The sequence below is a fragment of the Hemibagrus wyckioides genome, linkage group LG21 (assembly GCF_019097595.1).
Source record: "Hemibagrus wyckioides isolate EC202008001 linkage group LG21, SWU_Hwy_1.0, whole genome shotgun sequence".
NCBI classification, from domain to species: Eukaryota; Metazoa; Chordata; class Actinopteri; order Siluriformes; family Bagridae; genus Hemibagrus; species Hemibagrus wyckioides.
The window spans coordinates 17,744,184-17,765,131 of NC_080730.1; the positions used below are offsets into that span (position 1 = coordinate 17,744,184).

The 20,948-nt window shown below is 42.6% G+C and overlaps 1 protein-coding gene across 1 annotated transcript in view; it reads right to left on the minus strand.

The window, feature by feature from the left end:
• The window catches only part of prickle2b (prickle homolog 2b), a 46,038-nt gene extending 26,218 nt beyond the window's left edge, over positions 1-19,820 (minus strand). Inside the window, exon 1 of the mRNA XM_058373844.1 lies at positions 19,797-19,820. The gene's annotated coding sequence lies outside the window, so the exon portion shown is untranslated. The remainder of the gene's footprint in view (positions 1-19,796) is intronic.
• Positions 19,821-20,948: the final 1,128 nt, after the last annotated feature.

The following is a 20,948-nucleotide window of genomic DNA, read 5'->3' on the forward strand; positions in this document are numbered from 1 at the left end:
GTCCAAATTTGAAGTTAAATAAACTGCTAGACAAGTATGCTCTGTTTAAATATTTAGCTTTAGCCGAGGAGCTCTCCGGCACACAGAGCCACGACTGAGATACGACTGGGTGAGAGAGAGAGAGAGAGAGAGGAAAGAGAGGGAGAAAAAGAAAAAGCGAGAAAGGAATGTAGAGAGAGAGAGACGAAATGGAGAGAGAGAGCATGAGAGAGGGAGAGAGAGAAATGTAAAGAGAGAGAGGGGGAGAGAGAGAAATGTATATATATATATATATATATATATATATAGAGAGAGAGAGAGAGAGAGAGAGTGAGTGAGAGAAATGTAAAGAGTGAGAGAGAGAGAGAGAGAGAGAGAAATGTAAAGAGAGAGAGAGAGAGAGAGAGAGATGTAAAGAGAGAGAGAGAGAAATGGAGAGAGATTTAAGTGAAGCATCACCTTTAATCATCAGGACTCTGGTAAATGGATTATCAGTAGAGGGTGTGACCCTCAGCCAGAAATGAACTACACACATTTCCTGTTAGAGTAGAGTCCTGGCCAGGACGTGGCTTCTATCCGGCCATTTACATGGAGAAATATTAACTTTGGACCAGCCGCTGCATGCTTCAGGGATTTACGATGGCCAGCGCCGGAAAGTAAGGCGACTCCAAAGGCCACCAGCCAGGAGAGCACGAGAGCGTCGCAGTCGCAACCAGCCGCGAGCCGGCTACAAGCTGGAGAAACCATCGAGCGGCCTGACGGGAGCAGAAGAGCCCATAAATCTGGAGGATCGTTCCATCCTGAGCTACAGGGGGAGGAGACGTTACGCTCTGACTGTAAACGATTACATAACAGGAATCAAACTTTACGGCTGTAAGTGCTATACAGAATAAAACGCATGAAGCTGCACAGGAAGATCTTTCCGAGTCGGAGAGAGAGGAAGCGTGAGTCGATAAAGCATGGATCAGCTTCTGGAGAACTGAGAAAGCTTCTATACAACTCCAGAACTTACACATAGAACATGTCGAGAAGGGTCTAACAAAATGATAGCAAGATACCGAAAAAGATCTAATGAGAAAAAGAAGCATTGTTTATATTACATGAACCTGGACACACCCTTCAACTTCCTGTTTCTGAGAAAAAAAAAACGGATGAAGTGTGTTAAACACCAATTAACTAAAAGCCTGAGATGAAACTAGAAATGAGATCTTTTCATTTCACCCCATGAAGCCACCAGCTTCTGCAAAGCAGGTAGGAGAATTAATGTGAAGGACTGGGGTGCCATCCAGAGCAAGTGGGTTAAAAGATGGAGGGAGGGAGGGATGGAGGGAGGGAGGGAAAGCGGGAGGTCTGGGGGATAAAAAATAAAAGAGATTAAAGTTCAATCCGAATTTTCTGCGGCGCTGAACAAAAGGCGAGACCTGCCTGATAAATGGATGCGTATATAAAAAGAAAGGACTAACACCCGAGACAAAGGAGGTCAACAGGAGAAAGGGAGGAAGAGACAGATTCATCCATCAGAGCGCCTTTTACCCTGAAGGAAACAAATTTACCTCAGGAACAATATTCCTAAGCGCTCACGCTCCAGCAATCTCGGTAGAGCCGCGATGGTGATGTGAAGCTAAAAGCCTTTGAACAGAAGCAGGTTGCAGAAAGGCACGGCTGACATTTGAAAGGGTTTGGGACCGGGACGAGGGTCTAGACCTGACAGGATTGGAACAGGGCCGTCTGGCCTAAATTAGGGGACAAATCGAGGGACCTTTCAGGGTTAATTGAGACTCATGATGGTGGTGTTGTGGAGATGACCGGGGCTGTTAGAGCATCAGAGTCAAGGACGTTTCCAAATCTGCCAGAAACACAGCTCTTGGGGTGACCGGAGCTTTTTTTTTGGTACATGACACGTATGTAAACATTTATAGAATTGATCAGTTATTCAAGTAAATCTGATTCAAACACAGTTTTTTGTGTTTCTAGAGTAAATAGGAGTGGCTTACTCTGTCTTCCCTGTCAATCACAGAAGCACTAGCCAATCACAGCAGTCTGTGAGCTGTTGTATAAGGAAGAGGGCCGTTTGAAATGAAGTGTTGGGGCAGCGATACATCTTGGTGGACACGTGAGAGAGAGAGTGGAAGAGAGAATTATAGAGAGGGAGAAAGAACAAGAGGGAGAGTGACAGAATGATAGAGGGAGAGAAATGTAGAGAGAGATAAAGAGAGAGAGAGAGAGAGAGAGAGAGTTGAAGAGAGAGAGAGAGTTAATATAGTTATATTTAACACGCCGATATCCAAAATTCAAACCCAGTGAAACCACAGATAGGCCAAAAAGTTCATCTGGAGTTGACCCTGACCCATGTTCAAGTAATTCTGACCCTAGCACACTTTTTCTTTAGCGTTTCTATAGTAACAACAATGATGTGGAGCATACAGTGGACGCTATAAACAGACGTGTAACTGTAGATACTGTGATGTTTTCATTTACACAGAGTTTATGGAAGGAGTCTCCAGTGTCAGTGCTTTAATACACTCAGAGGTAAAGCTTTTTTCTTGTTTTTACTTTTTCAGCCATCTCATATCTAAACGTTAACACTTCGACTGGCACAAACAGACCAGGTAGTGTTCAGGAAAAAGAGACATGGCGAGGAGAAAAAAAAACAAACAAAAAAAAACAAAGAAACAAGGAGGGCATGAAAGAGAGGTTCGAGGAGCTGGTATGCTTACATTCTCGGTTTTTGAAAGAAGTGTGACCTTGTCCTTAATGACAGGGTGGACACACTGCCAAGCTTGTGTGGTTTTACACACACACACACACACATACACACACACACAGGCTAGAAAACAACTCTGTGCTCCTTCCCCATGCCTCAACACACCCACTCTGGCTTATTTGATCTGGATCTTCCTCCATTGTCTTTGTTTATTTCTCTTTCACTCATTCGAACCCGTTACTCTCTGAGGCTTTAATGAGCCGTTCAAGCACCAGGCGACGTGGAGAAACACACACATACACACACAGTATATTTGTGCAGCAAATGAGCTATCTAGATAGACAGACAGACAGAGACCGACCGATAGAAAAACAGAGACACACAGACAGATTATATATATATATATATATATATATATATATATAGAGAGAGAGAGAGAGAGAGAGGGAGAGAGAGAAGAGAGACATACAGACAGACAAACAGAAAAACAGATAGATAGATAGATAGATAGATAGATAGACAGACAGACAGACAGACAGAGAGAAAGAGAGGGAGGGAGGAAATGGAGGAGAGTTCAGAGGGAAAGAGTCTGTGTTGTGCCTCTTTCACACGTTTTTCAGGCTTGGCAGTGAGCTTTTCACAGCACGCTTGTGTCCCGTCATCACACGCACAGACGCTCCTCTGTTTGACCCAGCCGGGGGCAGAACAGGGCACAAAGCTCACACACACGTACACACACACATACACACACACACACACGCATGGCCGAACCTGCATCGCATTTGGCCTGGACACAGGAGGGAGAGCAGGGCACAAAGCTCAAACGGAGTCAACACACACACACATGGACACACACACACGGACACACACACACACACAGACACGAGAACTTGTACACAAGCATTAATTTTTATATATACCAGTTATTACTGGATTCATGGATAAAGAAAGCCTTGCCCTCGAAATAGGAGGGGCTTCCTCTGTCTCCCCTGTCAATCACAGAAGCACTAATCACGGCCATTTGTGAGCGCTTGTATGAGGAAGATAGCGCTTTCCTTCATGTGTATTCCTCTAACAGCAGTTTAAAGTGAAGTATTGGGGTAGCGTCATGTCTCTCGGTGAAAGCAGGTGTCTAGCCTTCACTGGAAGCTGTGGTGTGACTTGGGAGAGCTGGCTGGTGGGCGGGAACTGGATGTTGGGCAAATTGGGGAGGAAATGGAGGGAGAGTGAGACAACGAAATTGTTAGTTGCAGTTGTTTGTCTGACAGCAAATGATCAGCTAAATAACATGGAAATTCTGCTGTGTCTGGGTAAAATCCATCAACAGCTTAAACTGAGACACACGAATCCAAAACAGAAACGAGAGAAGCAAAGAAACAAATGTCGAATTGCTGTTATTTAAATGTATAGTTATATTTAACATGCTGATGATCGAAATCCGAACCCGACGGGCCAAAAAGTTCATCTGGAGCGACGTCCTGACCCATATATGGAGAACAGAAGACCCTGTGCACCTCTCGGAAGAAGGTTCTGGAAGCTCTCCAGCCGTCCTCCGTGACTCGGTGCCAGTGATTATACATGGAGATTATTCCGAGAGTGAGGGAGCTTTAGCGCACACACGCGAGGGAGGGACCGGGCTGCTAACACACACACACATACACACACACACACTACCCCAAGGCTGAGACTACAGAGAAAGTGTGTATCCATAATGAGGCCTTCTGTTCCTACCTTACTACAGAGAGTCACAGGCACAGCCTATCACACACCCAAACATGTGGACACACACACGCACACACACACGCACACACACACTCCAGTACACCTGCTTCTTCAGAGCTATTTTCTGATCCTACTAATTGCTGGGTGAATGTCACTGAAATCTGAAATAACACACATTTGCGTCCATGGCGCTTTCAAAGAGGCTAGTCTGTAATTCCGCAGTGACGAGTCCCTACTGTTATTTTACCCCCTACTGCGTGGGTGTGGGACGAACTGAAATAGCAGGCAGACGCTTCCTATCTCTCACACACACAAACACACACACAAATAACTGAACTCTACATGGGCAGGCATATTCAAGTTATCATACTGAAATTAGCTACTATATACATTAAACTAAAAAGAATCAGCCAACAATAGCAGAGTGAGAGTCTCCGGATCGGTTTGGCAGCCTCTCAGCAGGAAGCTTGAAAGCCCCCGATTAAAACGTCGAGTGTGTGTCGCCTGCGGTCATCAGCAGCTGTTGTTCGGAGGCCACGCCATCCTGCCGCCAGCCACACTGTCCAGCCAGCGCATGACTGCTTCTGTCCCTCACATGCATCAGACGCCGATAATCTCATTAACCGTCTCGTTAATACGGCCGACTTATTCGTTCACACCTCGCATGGAACACCGGTGGCATGAGTTTTGTGTGTGTGTGTATGTGTGTGGGTGTGTGTGTGTGTGTTGGGAGGAGTTAAGCTGCGGATTTAGCAACACACCCGTTGTTTTGCCGATGACCGGAAAGGTTGTGAGGTCAAATCTCAGGATTGACAAAGCCAACGTTCGAGCCCTGAGCCATGATTCAGGATGCAGGGGAGCTGTGCTTCTGTCATGAGGGGTTGAAGGGGGGGGGGGTAACTTGGGGCAGTATGGCTCAGTTTCTATGATCTGGAATGAATTTTTTAAGACTTCAGTTTATTAATTTCAGTCCTTAAAATGAAAACTTTTTCTTTCTCCAGATAATAATATCGCAAGAAAGTAACACAACGGCAATAAAGTAAAGGTTAAAGAACGTGAAATGTGACATTTATGACAAGACGACACAAATCGAGGTTCCCCGAGGGTTCAGGGGTTCTACTTGAGATGTTTCTTCTGCTTTAGCGAACTTTAAGGGAGTCACAGAACCTTTAAGAGATCCCAAATAAAAAGAAAGGAATGCCAAAACACATTTTTATCTCCTGACCAATCAAATCAAAAGTGGTGGTGAAATGTATTAGTACACTAAATAAGAAAAATATCCGTTAAACTCTTTCATATGCTATGTAAAAAAAAAAAAACGTGTAGCTTTCGTTTTCGTGTTATTTTTGCAAGCAAACGTCAGAAATATGAAAAAAAGTTTAAATTTATTTCATGCTCATATGAGAGAGAGATAGCGAGAGAGAGAGAGAGAGGAAAGAGGAAAGAGAGGGAGAGAAAGATAGAGGAGCGAGAGAGAGGGAGAGGAAGGAGAGAGAGAGAGAGAGAGAGAGAGAGAGAGAGAGAGAGAACTCAAGGACAAGCTCATCTGAACTCCAGAGTCTGTAATAAAACAAAAAGGTTAGAAAAGAAGAGCTGTAAGCTGACTCCAAGCTGAGATGCTTTGAAAGGATTTTAATGAAAAATGCTTTGAAACATCTTTAACGAAAAAAAAAACAAGTTTTAAAAGTAGTGACCTTATTAAAAGTGTTCAAAGTGACTTTTAAAAGTGAGTTCAAAGTGACCAGACTGGGATAAAACTGCAGGAGAGAAGAAGAGAAGCAGAGCAAAGAGGTAAGAGAGAGAGAGAGAGAGAGAGAGAGAGAGACTGTGTGTTTGTGTGTTTTCCTGAGCCCACAATCTACAAGACCATCAGCTTCAATCACAACGTGAAAAATCGAATGGGTTAAAAAACTAAATAAAATTAAATTTAAAAATTGTTACATTAATTCATTTAATGGCTTTATATATCTTAATGCTGAGAAAAATAATTTTTTAAAAATGTTTACATTCATTCCATGAACATGTAATAAATGGTATTTAGTAAAGATGTGATGGTCATAAAAATGGATTTATTTAAGTAGCATCACGTAAAAAAATAAAATAGAAATGAATAGAAATAAATTTATTAAAGTGAAATAATTTATTAAGAAATGGAAATTTTAAATGGCATTAGGAGAAACACAGTGCAAAATGTTATTCAAATAACAGCCTGTTTCCTTAAAAATAAAAAATAAAAATGAATAAATGAATAAAAGAATCATTTCATTAAATAAACAAACAAAATTTAAAAAAATGTTAAAAAGGAAAGGAAAAAGCAGTGATATAAAGAATACTTTTAGTTATACAATTTATTCACATGTGTGTGTTATATTAAAATAAAATGAAGTACACCTAAATTGTAATAATTTACGTAGATATAATATCGTAATTAAACCTGTAAGTATTCATTTTCATGATCTGCACATCGTTAAGCGAGTAATTGCTTTTCTTTCCTCTGTTTTATGCTGTAAAATGTCTATAATAGTGTTATGTAACTGCTGCAATGTGATCTGACGGAGGAAGAACCTGTTGTATTTTCCTCCTTCCTGCACTGTAGAGAAATCTGAGAGAAATAAATGAAGAGCGTCTGATTGACTCAAGTGTTAAAAGCGTTTGTAATTACAAACGCTTGTTAATAGGTACTTGAAATGCATCTTTTCAAACCTGGCTCAGAGTGTGTGTGTGTGTGAGTGTGAGTGTGTCAGAGAGAGTGAGAGAGAGAGAGAGCGAGAGAGAGCGAGATGGGATCAAGTGAATAGCTACAGTAATGAAGCGTCCCCGTCTTTTCCTCCACCCCTTTGCACTGCCTCTATGCCACTAAATCTCCCCTCAGCAGTCAATATTCCTTCCCTGGGGGCCGTCACAAGCCCTGAACCCTCCCCTGACCCCCGACACACACACACAAACAGAGACACACACACACACACAGCTGATCTGTTTATTGATCTTATGGACATTTGCATTTAAGCTGCTGAGTCTGTTTGGGTCCGAAGGGACAGAAATCAAACAGCATGAGCCTGAAATTCAGAGATGGAGCATGAAGAGATGTGTGTGTGTCTGTGTGTGTGTAGTATCTGCTGATATTAACCTCACAGCTCCAGATGTGTCATGTTCCCTGATGTAAATAGCTGCATTTGCTTTGATGAATCTCTCTAATTAAGGAATAAAACACACTCGCTGTGATGTTACAGGAAAATAATAATCAACCCCAGGGTGCTGTGATGGAAGCAGGTCACTCTCATCACACACTTATCACTTATGTTACAGCAGTCTCTCTCTCTCTCTCTGTCTCTCCCTCAGCTTGTTATGAAGACTCTCACGTTGAGGAAAAACTGTTAGAAAGTGCTGAAACTGGAGACTCCTTTCACAAATCTTTAAAACACAGACACAACTTCAAGTTCCTATAAATTAGCTGTTAGTAACAGCCTGTTACCATAGAAACTATGGAATATTAGAAGGAGTGCATTGATATAAGCCTGGAGTATGCCAAGCTTTAAAAAAAAACAAAAACAAATCAACAACTGATCTGACCAATCAGAATTGAGAATTCAACAGCGCTGGGTTTTCCCCAAGCGTGGGATTGCGGCGTCTATCTGCTAGTTTACATTCTGCAGTTTGCTTTTTGTGCAGCGAGGTTTATTTATTTATGCCAGCGTCTTTCGTTCCACCCGGAATCAGAAAATGTTATTGTAAGCGCGTGCTGGACTGCAGCGGCACAACTCAACACCACTGGGTGCGTGACGAGGCTGTTCACACTCAGACATCACTATACCTCACACACGTGCACACACACACACACGTGTACATGCAGACACACACACACACACACACACACACACAGTGAAAGGCACTATTTTAGACCCTAGCTGAGGAATGCGACACATCTCAGCCAGCTGCCAGGGCAAATTTTGGAGATCCTGTGTTGGGCCTTAGACACACACACACACACACACACACAGAGTGGGTGATGTTTATGGAAAATTGTTTCTTACTAGAAAACACCACCATGATGGAAACTGCTTAGACAAACAGACAGATATTTAGATTGGACAGATAAATGAAGTTGTGGTAATTAGATTGGATGGTAGGCATATTAGTGATAGACAGGCAGACAGACAGACAGACAGACAGACAGATGCACATTAACAGCCTTAGTACTAGACACAGAAAAATAGTGATAGGCTAACACGCAGACAGACAGACAGACCATCATATATGCAGAAAGACAGACAGACAAACCAGCACATATGTAGACAGACAGACAGGGCAGCATATATGTAGACAGACAGAGAGACACACTGACTGACCATCATATATGTAGACAGGCAGACCTACAGACCATCATATGTGTAGACAGGCAGGCAGGCAGGCAGACAGACAGACACACATGCACATTAACAGCCTTAGTACTAGACACAGAGAAATAGTGATGGGCTGACACACCGACAGACAGACCATCATATATGCAGACAGACAGACAAACCAGCACATATGTAGACAGACAGACCAGCATATATGTAGACAGACAGATAGACCATCATATATGTACACAGACAACAGACCTGTTATATATGTAGACAGCCAGACAGACAGTCAGGTCAGCAGATAACAACCTTGTTGAACACGTGAACTCCGTGAAACAGGACTCACACTTCCACATTACATTGATTTGAGAGTCTCATACATATACACACACACACACACAGAAGACTGAGCTGTAACTGCCTGGAGATGACATTAAGTCCAGATAGATGAGTCAGAGAGCCACCAGTCCATCACTGCTGAAATTATAGAGCGGCAGGACGAGTGGAGCATGCTGACACACTGTATCACCACACACACACTCCAGAACCTACCATTTGCAGAATTAATGGCAAAAGGCTACACAGGATGGAAAACAAGGTGAATTAAATGTGATAGGTATTGACAGTGTGCATGTGTGTTTGGGGGGGGGTTGTTTGTGTGTTAAATGGACAATTATATAGAGAATATCAATGGCTGGGACGTGATTTTAGGGGAGCGTCAGTATGGATCTGGCTCAATGTCTCTTATAAGGAGTAATCCAGTCTCTCCTGAGAGGCACAGAGCAATGTGTGTGTGTGTGTTTGTGTGTGTGTGTGTGTGTGTGTGGGGCTGACACTGAGCTTGAGGGGAAAACATAATTGTTTGCAAATGGAAAGAAAAATGCACTGTGGTGCAAATATGGTACTAGATGCATGATTAACACTCTGAAGACATGAGAGAGAGAGAGAGAGAGAGAGTGAGTGAGAAAGAGAGAGAGACAGACAGACGGAGTTACAGATTTATGGACATAACTAAACAGTGCATGTGATTCACAGTCACTCACTCTGCTGTGGTCCACAAAAATTCCCAAGCATTTACTTAGCCATGCACTCAGGGGAGAAATTACAGGAGTGTGTGTGTGTATGTGTGTGTGTGTGTGTGCGTGTGTGTATGTGTGTGCGTGTGTGTGTGTGTAGGCAGACGCCTCTGAACCACATGCAGTGCCATGTGGGGGATTTGTTCCGATGACATCAGCGCAGATGCAGGGAGGAAATTCAAGCATCATCAAACCACACAGATGCCCCCTACCTTAACAAACACCTCCATCACACACACACACACACACACACGATAAAGGTGCCTAAGTATAGAGAAAGAGTAACATCTGGACATATGATCTGCTTTGATGTGGATTTAAGATCTGCCTGCAGGCCCGTGTTCCTCTTAACTAACTGTTAATAAAACGTGGACTAGTGTCAGGTGAGGGATTAGAACTTTACCTTTAACACTGACCACTCTGTTCCCGGCCCTGGAACGCCCCCCTGTATGTTTTTTCCTGGTCTGGCGGAGCGAGGAGGGGGCATGTGGGCTTTTATAAGCCAACAAGTTTGAGGTCATTGTCCTACTTCAAAGCAGCCGTTTTTATTTGGCTACTTTTATTGTGCACAGACAGAGTGAGGGAGTCTTGGGGGGAGAGGGACATGCCGGTCCTCAAAGATCAGCACCAGAGAGGGAAGTGAGAAGAGCATAAACTTTGCCCTTTCACATCTGAGTAGGTTGAAAACAAACAGAACCGGTCCTCATGCGAAAGCCACTGACGGAGATCTTTTCTCTGAACACCGATTCAACCATTAATGAATTATTCCCTACTCCAGCTGCTTTATACTTAATCTCAAACGTAGAGGACACTACTGACAACTGGCAGCACAAATGTGAAATTAGTTACACTCAAATGAGATTACACACACAGGCCTTACACAACTACCTTCCCACACACACACACCATCGTGCCAAACGCAAACCTGCATGTAGAGTGCTTACATGCACACACAGCTACGTGTCTGGGGTGGAAGATGACGCTGAGACGAGCTGGATGGACGCTACGCTTTCACAGAAGTGCAACAAACAACAGCAATGTGCTCCGAAACTGCTTCGCAAAACACACAACACACACACACGTATACATACAGGTGTCATCTAGTCGGACAGATCTTCCACCCAGACTGAACCCGAGTGAACCCTGATTACTGTAGCATGTCCTTTACTATTAAAAATGTACCATCGGTTGCCATGACGACGTAGCGAAAGTTTAAATAAAACTGTACTTTTATCTTTCTACTTTGAACATAAGCACAGTTCTCAGTGCACAGTTTCTAAGCAGCAATCCATCTCTTCTTCTCTCTCTTCCTTTCTCCGGTCGCATTAGTGAAAGTGGAAGACGGCCAGGTTTAGACTTGCGTTGTCATGGTGCGTATCTGCGTGTTCCCGAGAAGTCAGGATCTGATCTGTGTCGAGATTAGACAAGGTTCCTGCTGCCAAAGAGCTTGCATAACATAACACAACATAACATCGGGGCTTTTTACTCATAGGACCTGCATGACATGGGGACTGTGGAGTAAGTTAAAGACGTACGACGTATAGAACTTGAACACCGGCTAGTCCAGGCATATCTTCCTGGTTCGTGTCGCTACATGCCATTTCATCACAGTTAGTGGATAAACTGAATAAATAATGATTTGACGAGGTTTAAAATGATGCACACGTTCAATTATTTATAGATGCACAGATGGGTGACAAATTAAAGGAAAACAGCAGCCCTGTTATACTGCCATGGCTAGCTTCTGTATGCCAGATTTTTATAAATATGCAAATTTAAAACTGCTCCAACTCTATAACCCCGCCCCTTTTGAATAATAATCCTGTGATTAGTGACATTTATTTGCATATCAGATCCTGACAAGCTCTAATATTTAAATACAAACTGAAAAGATATTTTCCTAAAATCAAGAGCAACCTAAAGAGTTTAGAAATCCATTTATAGTTACTTTTGGTAAAAATGGGTGTGGTGATGGCTTCACCCCCATCCACTAAGCACTCCCCCCAAATGTAGTCCTGTGGGACATCATCAGCAGATCTAATTACTTTAAACCTTACAGACACCTTATTTATTTGTTTTTTTTCCTTTAATTTGTCACCTAGATGTATGAGCGTGTGTGTATAAGAATTTGCTAATATGCGACAAATAATCCTCATTAGGAGAGCATTTATCCAGAGCACATTACAAAAACTGCTGTATAATAATCTCATCTAGAACAAATAAGCAAAGTTCGCAAAGACACCATTAAAGCTAAAATGTAGTAAAATGTTTGCTTTTTTAAAGGAGGTTTAGTGCTTGTTTAAGTGTATAGTGAATAAGCAGGTACTCAGTCTTTGTTTGAAGGCGGCCGGTGACTCAGCGATTCAGACCACCAGGAAGTAGTCAGGAGTGAAAAAAGCAGGTTTTTGTCACAGAATCTAACACGAAGCTTTTTCTATAGAATGCCGTGTGTGTGTGTGTGCGTGCTAAATCTACAGTATCAGAAGAGGAACCTTCATTTGTCAAACTGGGGAAAAAAACATATTTAACTTGGCGTTCATGTAATGCACAGCATTTCATACACACACACAACACACTTTTTCCATCCCCACACACACACACACACACACACAGAGCGTTCGCTTCTCTCACCGTTCTGGCATGTACACTGAAAGGACACTTCACAGACTGCAGGCTGGTGGAGAAGGAAGATAAACAAACGCAAGCGAGGCCTTCTAAGGCCAAAGAGGGACTCTGTGCCACTCCGAGAACAGACTGTTTTGGAAATCTCAGTGTTTTCCTTGTAAATTTCAGACATGCCGGTCCAGCCCTTGTGTCCTGAGCTGCTGCAGCTGAGATGAGAGCTCTCTCACAAGCGCACTCACACATTCGGAACATTGAACGTCTTGCTATGAAGACAATTTTTTTGGACACTTCAAGAAAGCCAGATTTATTAAATATGCAAATTTGAAACTGCTCCAACACTATAACCCCGCCCCCTTTTGAAAAATAATCCGGTCAACAAGACTTATTTGCATATCAGGTCCTGACAGGCTCTTATATTTAAATACAAACTGACGAGATATTTTCCTAAAATCAGGAGCGACCTAAAGGGTTTTGTTCTTCTTCCATTTATACCACTCAGAATGTGGTTTCTTTCCTGATGACTCCGCCCCCCATTCACAAAGCACCCTAATCCAGTCTCCACCCAGTGTACTCCTGTGGGACATCATCAGTGGATCTGATTGCTTTAAACCTCACTCTCTCTCGTTCTTTTTTTAATACCACTTTTTTTTTAAATGGTAGGTTTTTATCCATTTATAGTTACTTCTGCTGTTGTGGAGCAGTTATAAAACAAGTTCCTGTCATCACTCAGTGAATAAAAGCTACAAACAGTTGTTCCATCACCAGCCTCTCGTTTTTAATCTCTCTTGAAGACCAAAAGAAATAAAAACATTTCATGGAGAACAACATCAGTTCTTTCCCTCGGACTGCTAAAAAGCTCCGACTCTGCAGAGTCTTTCCACAAACGCAAACATTTCCTCAACAATCTTTTTTTTTAATCAGTTTAACTGGAGCGTCCTTCATCCGAGTCCCTGAACGAGTGGTTACTATAGAAACGGCAACACATTCTAACAGGCATGTTAATATAAACCTCTGTCAGAGCTGCTGTTTTAGAGAGCGAGACTCGAGCATTAAGCAACACTGTGGTGTAATCTCGCAGTAAGCCAACGACGAGAACACCCACAAATGATTAATCAGGGTTCGCTGTTCTGGAATCTCACACAGGCCTGAACCCGCGTGATGAAAGCGAAACTTTTTGCTGCTACAGTGAAACTTCTCTGAAGTGCTGAGCAGTGTTGCTTGCGTCTCGTCTTCATTTCCTCCTCTCCATCCTCTTTGCGGTGTTCGTTGGCCGCGTCGCCATCGTAAACACCTCTGCTGATTTAATCTGGTGGGTGTTGCTGTCGTAGGACGCCGAAGCCACACACTGGTGCTGCGTGTGTATTTTACTGCTTTCGCTCGTCTGCTGTGATAGAGCAGTGTTCTGGTTCAGCGAGACGGAGAGCGTATCAGAGCGCAGGCACTTAATTATAGGCTCATTCATCACCTCTGGATTCACCACCTGGCAACCTTCCCGTCGCTTGCTTTCTCTTTTCCCCATCATCCCTTCCTTCTCCCACGTTGCTTTCATCGCTCCATCTGCTCCTCCCGTTCTTTTGGCTCGGTTTCTCCTGGTCCTCCTAATGACTCTTCTTGCCGTCTCTCACTCTCTCGCTATTCCTGTGCTGAAATCTTGCTTTTGTATCTCTAAAATCCACAGGAATAACATGAGACTACCTCGATAAGCAAGCTAATTCTGGCAAAGTAGTGGCTCGGATGCTGTAGTAATTCGACTAAATTTACAAGAATGGGATAAGAGTAATAAGAATTCCACCTGTACATGTCAGACGCTAGTGATTGCAAGTGACTTTCATACAAATACATTTATCTAGCAGAGAAAACTGCCTAGCTAAACAAAGCACAGTTAACAAGTACTCTAGATTTGGATAGATACAAATAAGCAAGCTATGATCAATCACTAGCTAATGTTTTGCAGAGAAAATTGACTAGTTAAACTCAACTTAATTAACAAGATATCTGAATTTGGCTAAATATAAGTACTAGATTCATGAACTAGCTAATATCAGTTACTGGTTAATGTTTTTTGAGAAATGAGCTACCTAAACACAGCCTAGCTACTTGTGTTTGGCTAAATAGGAATGCCAGATTCCTGAACATCAGTCACTAGCTAATGTTTGCACTGTAAACTGTCTGGCTAAGAAAAGTAGTTCACTTGGCTAAGTTTGGCTAGCTTCAATTTCTCTGCAAACAGTGTTTAGCTACTTCAGCTTTCTGTATTCTGCTAAATTCACTCAGATATTTTTACGGCTGAAGTTTATAACCAATTTACAAGCCGTTTCGATGTATTAAAGAAATGCAGATCAAATGATGAGGTATATTATGAGTGCTCAAACGTGAAAATATAAATGTGTGATGTTTTCTGCAGAAAAGAAAGTACTTTTAATTGGTTTGCTCCCGCTCCTCCCTCTGTCAACACTCACGGTTCAGATTAGGCCAGAGGATAAATTAACAAAATGCCAGAAGCTGTGTTTTGTCATGGATGTTTTTTTTTCATACACTGCCTGAACATTTGGCGAGCCTTTTGTTGTAGATCTCTTGGTGCTTGAAGTAGAAATCGGGTAAGAATGTTATTTTTAGTTGGGTTTGGATTTCGAGCTCAGCCGCCAAAAGCAGCATAAAGAAAACGACTGATCGTAAAGCAGCCGTCAGAATGAAAACGTCAGATCCCTAAACCGAGACCTTAAATCTTCCTTTCTCACGTGGGCTCCATCCCAGGCTGATATGGGACGTGCCTGTGGGTTTGGCTTGCTTCAACTCGACACATGACATACGACATTAGAATTAGCACACGACCCCCAGGCCGCAAGCGGTTGCCTTTAGCGCTTATGTCACGGCGGTGAGATGATCAACGATCGTCATCGACCTCAGCCGTCGACAAACACACGCGCTATACCCGCTGATTAGATCCGTCGCTGGCTGCCAAAGCTCTCGGATTTGGCCCTGTATTTTCTCCCAAGAAGACTCTGAAAAAGAGCTGCACCGACCTCAAAAGTTTCCATGAGGCACTTACCACGCTAATGCAATGTACATAAACTTTGTGTGCATATGTGTACGTGTTCTTTAACTTTCCCATCATTCTCATCACAAACATCAAGGACCTAAAGACCTATAATAAAAGGTAATTAGCACAGCAAACGTACCAAGGCACAACACCTTTAAATTTACCCAATTAACGCACCTTTTAATTAACTCTACCAGCTCGGCTTTTAATTACCGATTCACTGACCTCACACTTCCGCAATTCAAATAAAAAAAAAGCATCTAAAGCTTAGGAAAGATGATTGTGGGGGGAAAAACCCACATCTTTCTCAGTCAGACATAAGAGTCTTTCCTGCATCTGAGCCTTTCCCAAGTTGATCAAAAATATGTCAGGCTCAGACTGAATGCTTTCTGTACAATATGATTTAAATGATGCACCAAAGACTGCTTAGCCAATTCATTGCTTGATATCCAAGTACTAAAGACTATATACGTGAAATCAGACTTATTCTGCTTTGAAAGATATAGAATGCAAGTGCTGTCCTGATCTTCCTTGTAATAAGTTCTCATGAGTTTTTCAGTTGACCATCACGAATGCTGTTGGCCTGCTACCAGTGTTTATTCTGGTTTGAACATGCTTATTTTTTAATTACCTTTTATTCAGGAACGAATTCCATAAATTTTTCAGGAGTGATTTGCTTTTATCTTCATAAGAAGAGGGCAAGATGAAGGAATGTGTCTGTTAAAAGGACTGACAGGAGGACTGTGTACATGCAGACAAGTATTTAGAGGGTGTGATGTGAATAAAGAAAAAATAAATAAATTAATTAAATTGACTATTCAGTTTGTGAAAAATAGCACATTTAAATGATGTCGCATTACATCAAGTCTAAACATAAGTGTGTGTAGAGAGAAAGAGAGAGGAAAAAAGTTTTAGGGTTAAAATATCATTTTTCTCCATTTTTCTATCATATTTCCCCTAAGCCAGGATTTATCCTTCTGTGTTTCTCCAGTTATTTCTCTCTCTCATACAGACAGAGCACTTATACACTGACAGACGAGGATTCAAAATGGCACTTCCCAAGACGAGGAGTGTCATGAGTCTGTCTGCAGAGTGTGTTAGTGTGTGTGTGTGTCTGAATGTGCCGGGGTATATGTGACAGGCCGGTTTGTTCCGCTCTCGTCTCATTTCTTAGCCTGGCTCTTAGAGAGTAGTGCAAGACAGGGAGAGGCCGTCAAAAAGCCCACTGCAATCCGATCCCTCCGACACCACTTTCTGTGAATTTTCTCCCAAGGCTCTTTTCTCAGAGCATAATCTTACTGAAGACAAAAACAGGAGAAAACTTAGCTGTAGGTACAGTGGCGACTGCAATTGAACGGCAATAAATGTATGTAAAAGGTTATACTCATTGTTCCTTTATTCACACAAGCTATAATTTTATGAAATAGTGCATTAAGTAGCAGCAAAAGAAACAGTCCCTAACTGAGCAGAAGAAAAAGCTCTCCTGCCTTGGAAAAAAAACCCTCTAGGGTACATATACTATTACAAAAATAAAGCATGGCCATAAATCGGCCATAAACAAAATTTTACATGGCAAACATTGTCTAGCTAACATTAAACCCAGAGCACCAACAGTTAAATAACATAAAATATAATTATATAATGGCAATATGGTGTGGTATACTAATGCAACATTTAAAACATGATTATGTAACAAAATGAAGTTCTAGTTATCTACTTTAGCTGTATTATTTGTTTAGCATTGTGGAATTTGGCTTAGCAGAATTGATCAATTTATCTACCCGCTTATTAGCTGAATAGTTAGCCGGCTATTTGGCGTGGAATCGCTCCAGTTAAAAGTGATTCACTAGTGTATGAGAGCTTTATTTTCATAGTCTTTATATTCCAATGATAGCCATTTTTAGAACATTCATGAAGATCTTTTGCTGCTAGCATAAATATGCCTCGATTCTTGTGAAGTTATGACTGACCCCATGCCTTTAGGCTAATATTTTATGTGCTACTGTGCATGTGCGTGTGTGAGTGTTCAAGCACCAATAAAAGATATAGCCAAAAGAGAGAAATGGCCCAGCATGTCACCGGATCCATCGCTGACCTGCACGCTGAGCATCAATTGGCTCCGGCAGAGCAAACAGGAAATAGAGAAAGCAGCGGGGGAGGAGGTGTGTGTGCACGTGTGTTTGTGGGTGGGTGGTACACAGCAGGAGGGTGGACAAGGTTTGGCCGGTATGCCAAAAATGAACGAAATCAATGGACTAATCTTGCAAAATGTGAGAAGTTTGCCCAAAAAACTCCTACTTGCTATTCTGTCTTTCTGGTTCTCTGTTCATTTTTCTATCCTCTCTCTCCCCTGACCATGATCTGTAGGCTCCTCTTATAGAACAGCAGTAAGTGTGGAGATAACGCGCGTCTGCAGATACAGGGTGACTTTGATAGCCGCGTCACTGTCTGACTGTATGACAGCGAGATCCATGGACGCCATCACAATCTGTCGTGCTAAATATGTCCAGCTTGCAGTCAGTCACTCACTCAAGGACACACCGCTCAAACAAAGGCAACAAGGCATCCGTGACTGAAAAAGCTGTGTAGAGTTTCTGCACCATGCAGCACTGGGGCAATTTAATGCCACACACCTTGAAGGTGGCCAACAGCAAACAGACCCAGATAGGAGGCAGGAACAAAATCAGGTTGCCCACTGCTGGAAGATCAGAGGTCAACCCCGCTGTAGTTTAAAGCCAACCCTAATCTGACACACCTGCCTCTTGTATTCACAAACTTTTAGAGACCAGGATCAGCTGGATCAGGTGTGTTTTATTAGCAGCAGAGCTAAAGAACACTGGTTGGGTGATCTCCCATAGTACATTGGTTCTCAGTTTGGTTCCCTGGGTGCTAACCTACCCAAATTACATTTATCAAGTTGTTTGCATGATGAATTAATTGTGCTGAAGCGAAAATGTCTCTGCTGAAAGGAAAAAAAAACTCCAGACTAGACCAGCACTGAATGGCGGTTAAGGCTAGCATATAAAAAAATTAAAAAGGTACTTCAACATAGTGACTGTTCATGTAGTGGTATCTTAAAGGTATGTCTCTGGTACCATTAGGACAGAGGAACCTTTTGAGTAACCCAGGAATGTATTCAAGAAATTAGGGATTTGGTTTCACTGGAAAGCTATAGGGACCAAATTTCCAGTGACCTTTGCAAGTTCCTGCTCTGAAGTAGGTATTATCCGTGATGAAGAACTTCTAGGGTGGAGCTTGCCAAACAGACCATCACAGGTTGGTCAGTCTGTAAAGCTTGAGTATAACTAAGCAGTGATGTTCAAGCTCCACATTAGAAGTTCCAGGTAACCAAAACAGCTAACGTCTACATTTTTATTAAAATAAGATAAAGAACAATTTCAACTTTAACATTTTGCTATGATTGTCTGTCATGCCCTCTGCATTACGTCAGTTTTCTCACTCAATAATCATGGTTGTGGCGGTGTAGTGAACCAGGAACTTGTCCAGATAGTGGAGTTCTCATTCCTGAAAGTTGATAGAAAAGGGCCTTCAGTTTCTGAAAATGATAGTTAATTACCAGTATCCTGTCAGGAAGACTGACAGTCTTGCTAGTTTGCTGGTTGCTTGTTTGGCCCCCCAGCAATATGATTCTGGCATTGAGATTCACTGACAATGTATAGCACTGTATATCTAGAGACAATAATCTCATTCTGCCCTGTTGTAGTGAAGGCCACATAAAGCATTGGTGTTAAAAATAAAGAGAGGGAGGGGCAGGCATGCGGCACAGCTGAGAGTTCCTTTAAGATTTGTGTGCTGTCAGGCAGCCTAAATCACAACAGCTGAGATTGCAGGGTGCTGCCTGCATGCTTCTTTAGCTTTTTTCCTTTTGTGCTCTACCACTCTCGACTGTCTGTCTCTTTATTTTTACTCAAGATCTAAAACTCTGTTGAGGCACAAATTCCCTAATCAGAAAACCAGGAAGAGGATGGAAAGCAAAAAATAGCTTCAAGCAGACCCATTTATCTTAGTGGTGCTGATAGTGCTCAAAATAAAAATTCCACTTTCCGTAGCAAACATGCTGTCCAACTAGCCAAGTCAACAGAGCGTATATTGAAACTGGACACAAGACAGAACTGGTCAGCACGAGCAAATAGTCGAGCACATACCCAGGAGACAGCAAAGTCAGCAAAGCAGGCAGTTGGAAACATTAGGAAAAGCATTACACTGTTCAGCAGGCTTTAGAGAAATCAACGTGTCAGCTGCATGACACACACGTTGCCTTAAGCCAGTTTGAGGAACTTACTTACCACTTCCTCTCCTCTGGCTTATCTTGATTTTTGGACTGGATTTCAAACGACAGACACCGCTGAGGAATCAAGGTTAAATTCAGGGCAAGAGCTCTCACTTTTCCTTAATGGGAAAAGCCTGCTCTGAAGAATTGACAGAGCAAGTGTATGTGGCGCTCAAACCGGACATGCAAGACAAGAAAGAATTCCCCTCATCGCTCCTTGATAAATGGCAGAGCCCGGAGTACCAAGGGTTGGACGAATTCCGAGATTCTGAAACCAGTACAAGCAGACCTGAGGTGGCCTGAGTGGGTATAAAAGTAGGACTGAAGTCTGAACTCAACTCCCAGCACCTTCACCCCAGCCCCCATCAAATTACCCCCTCTTTGTACCTTCCCTTTAACAGTTCCCCCATGACCACCCCCTTCTGAGTACTGCCTCTATGTTTTGTGGCATCAAGGTCCGAACCAATCACAGCACAGCTGTGTGTCCCCTTGGAAAGGAAACTGGAGGATTAGTGCAGCAGACTTCTCATTAAGTGAAGGAAGATCGGACAAGTGTCTGAGGGAGTCTGACATACTACAGGATACAAGAACATCTTAGCAAAAGCAGTAAAATAAAGGACCTGAAAGTGGATGTCAAACAGAAAAGAAAAAAAAAACACAACTACCCTTTCTCCCTCCCTCTCTAAATAACGAATGAAATCCAATCTGTGCGAGCGCCAGTGGGACCAAGTCATTCATCACCGCCATATGAACGTGCTTTCACTTCAGCTCCAGCTCACAGTACGACTCCTTTAACAGCCGTGCACTTACGCACAGGACCTCCTGATCAACGCACCACAGGAGCTGAGTCACAACGCAATAATCACCAGGCCCCATCATTTACCGGCACAACAACCATTCACCCTGAACGACATTCCAAATGCAGGAAAAGCTCCCCATATTGGAAACATGTTCCAGGGGGTACCTTTCCTGTTTAATAAGTGTTGCCCCTGAGTCAGCAGTGCAACATTATCACAGGCAAAAGGCTACACCAAAATACCCAAAGTACCCAAGCTCTAAGAACTTTAAGGCTCTATTACTATTTGTCTCCTTGTTGCAATTTTTAGAGCCGGAAATAAATATGGCTCCGCTGACGTGGGTAGACACCACCGCAGGGGTGCGATATGCA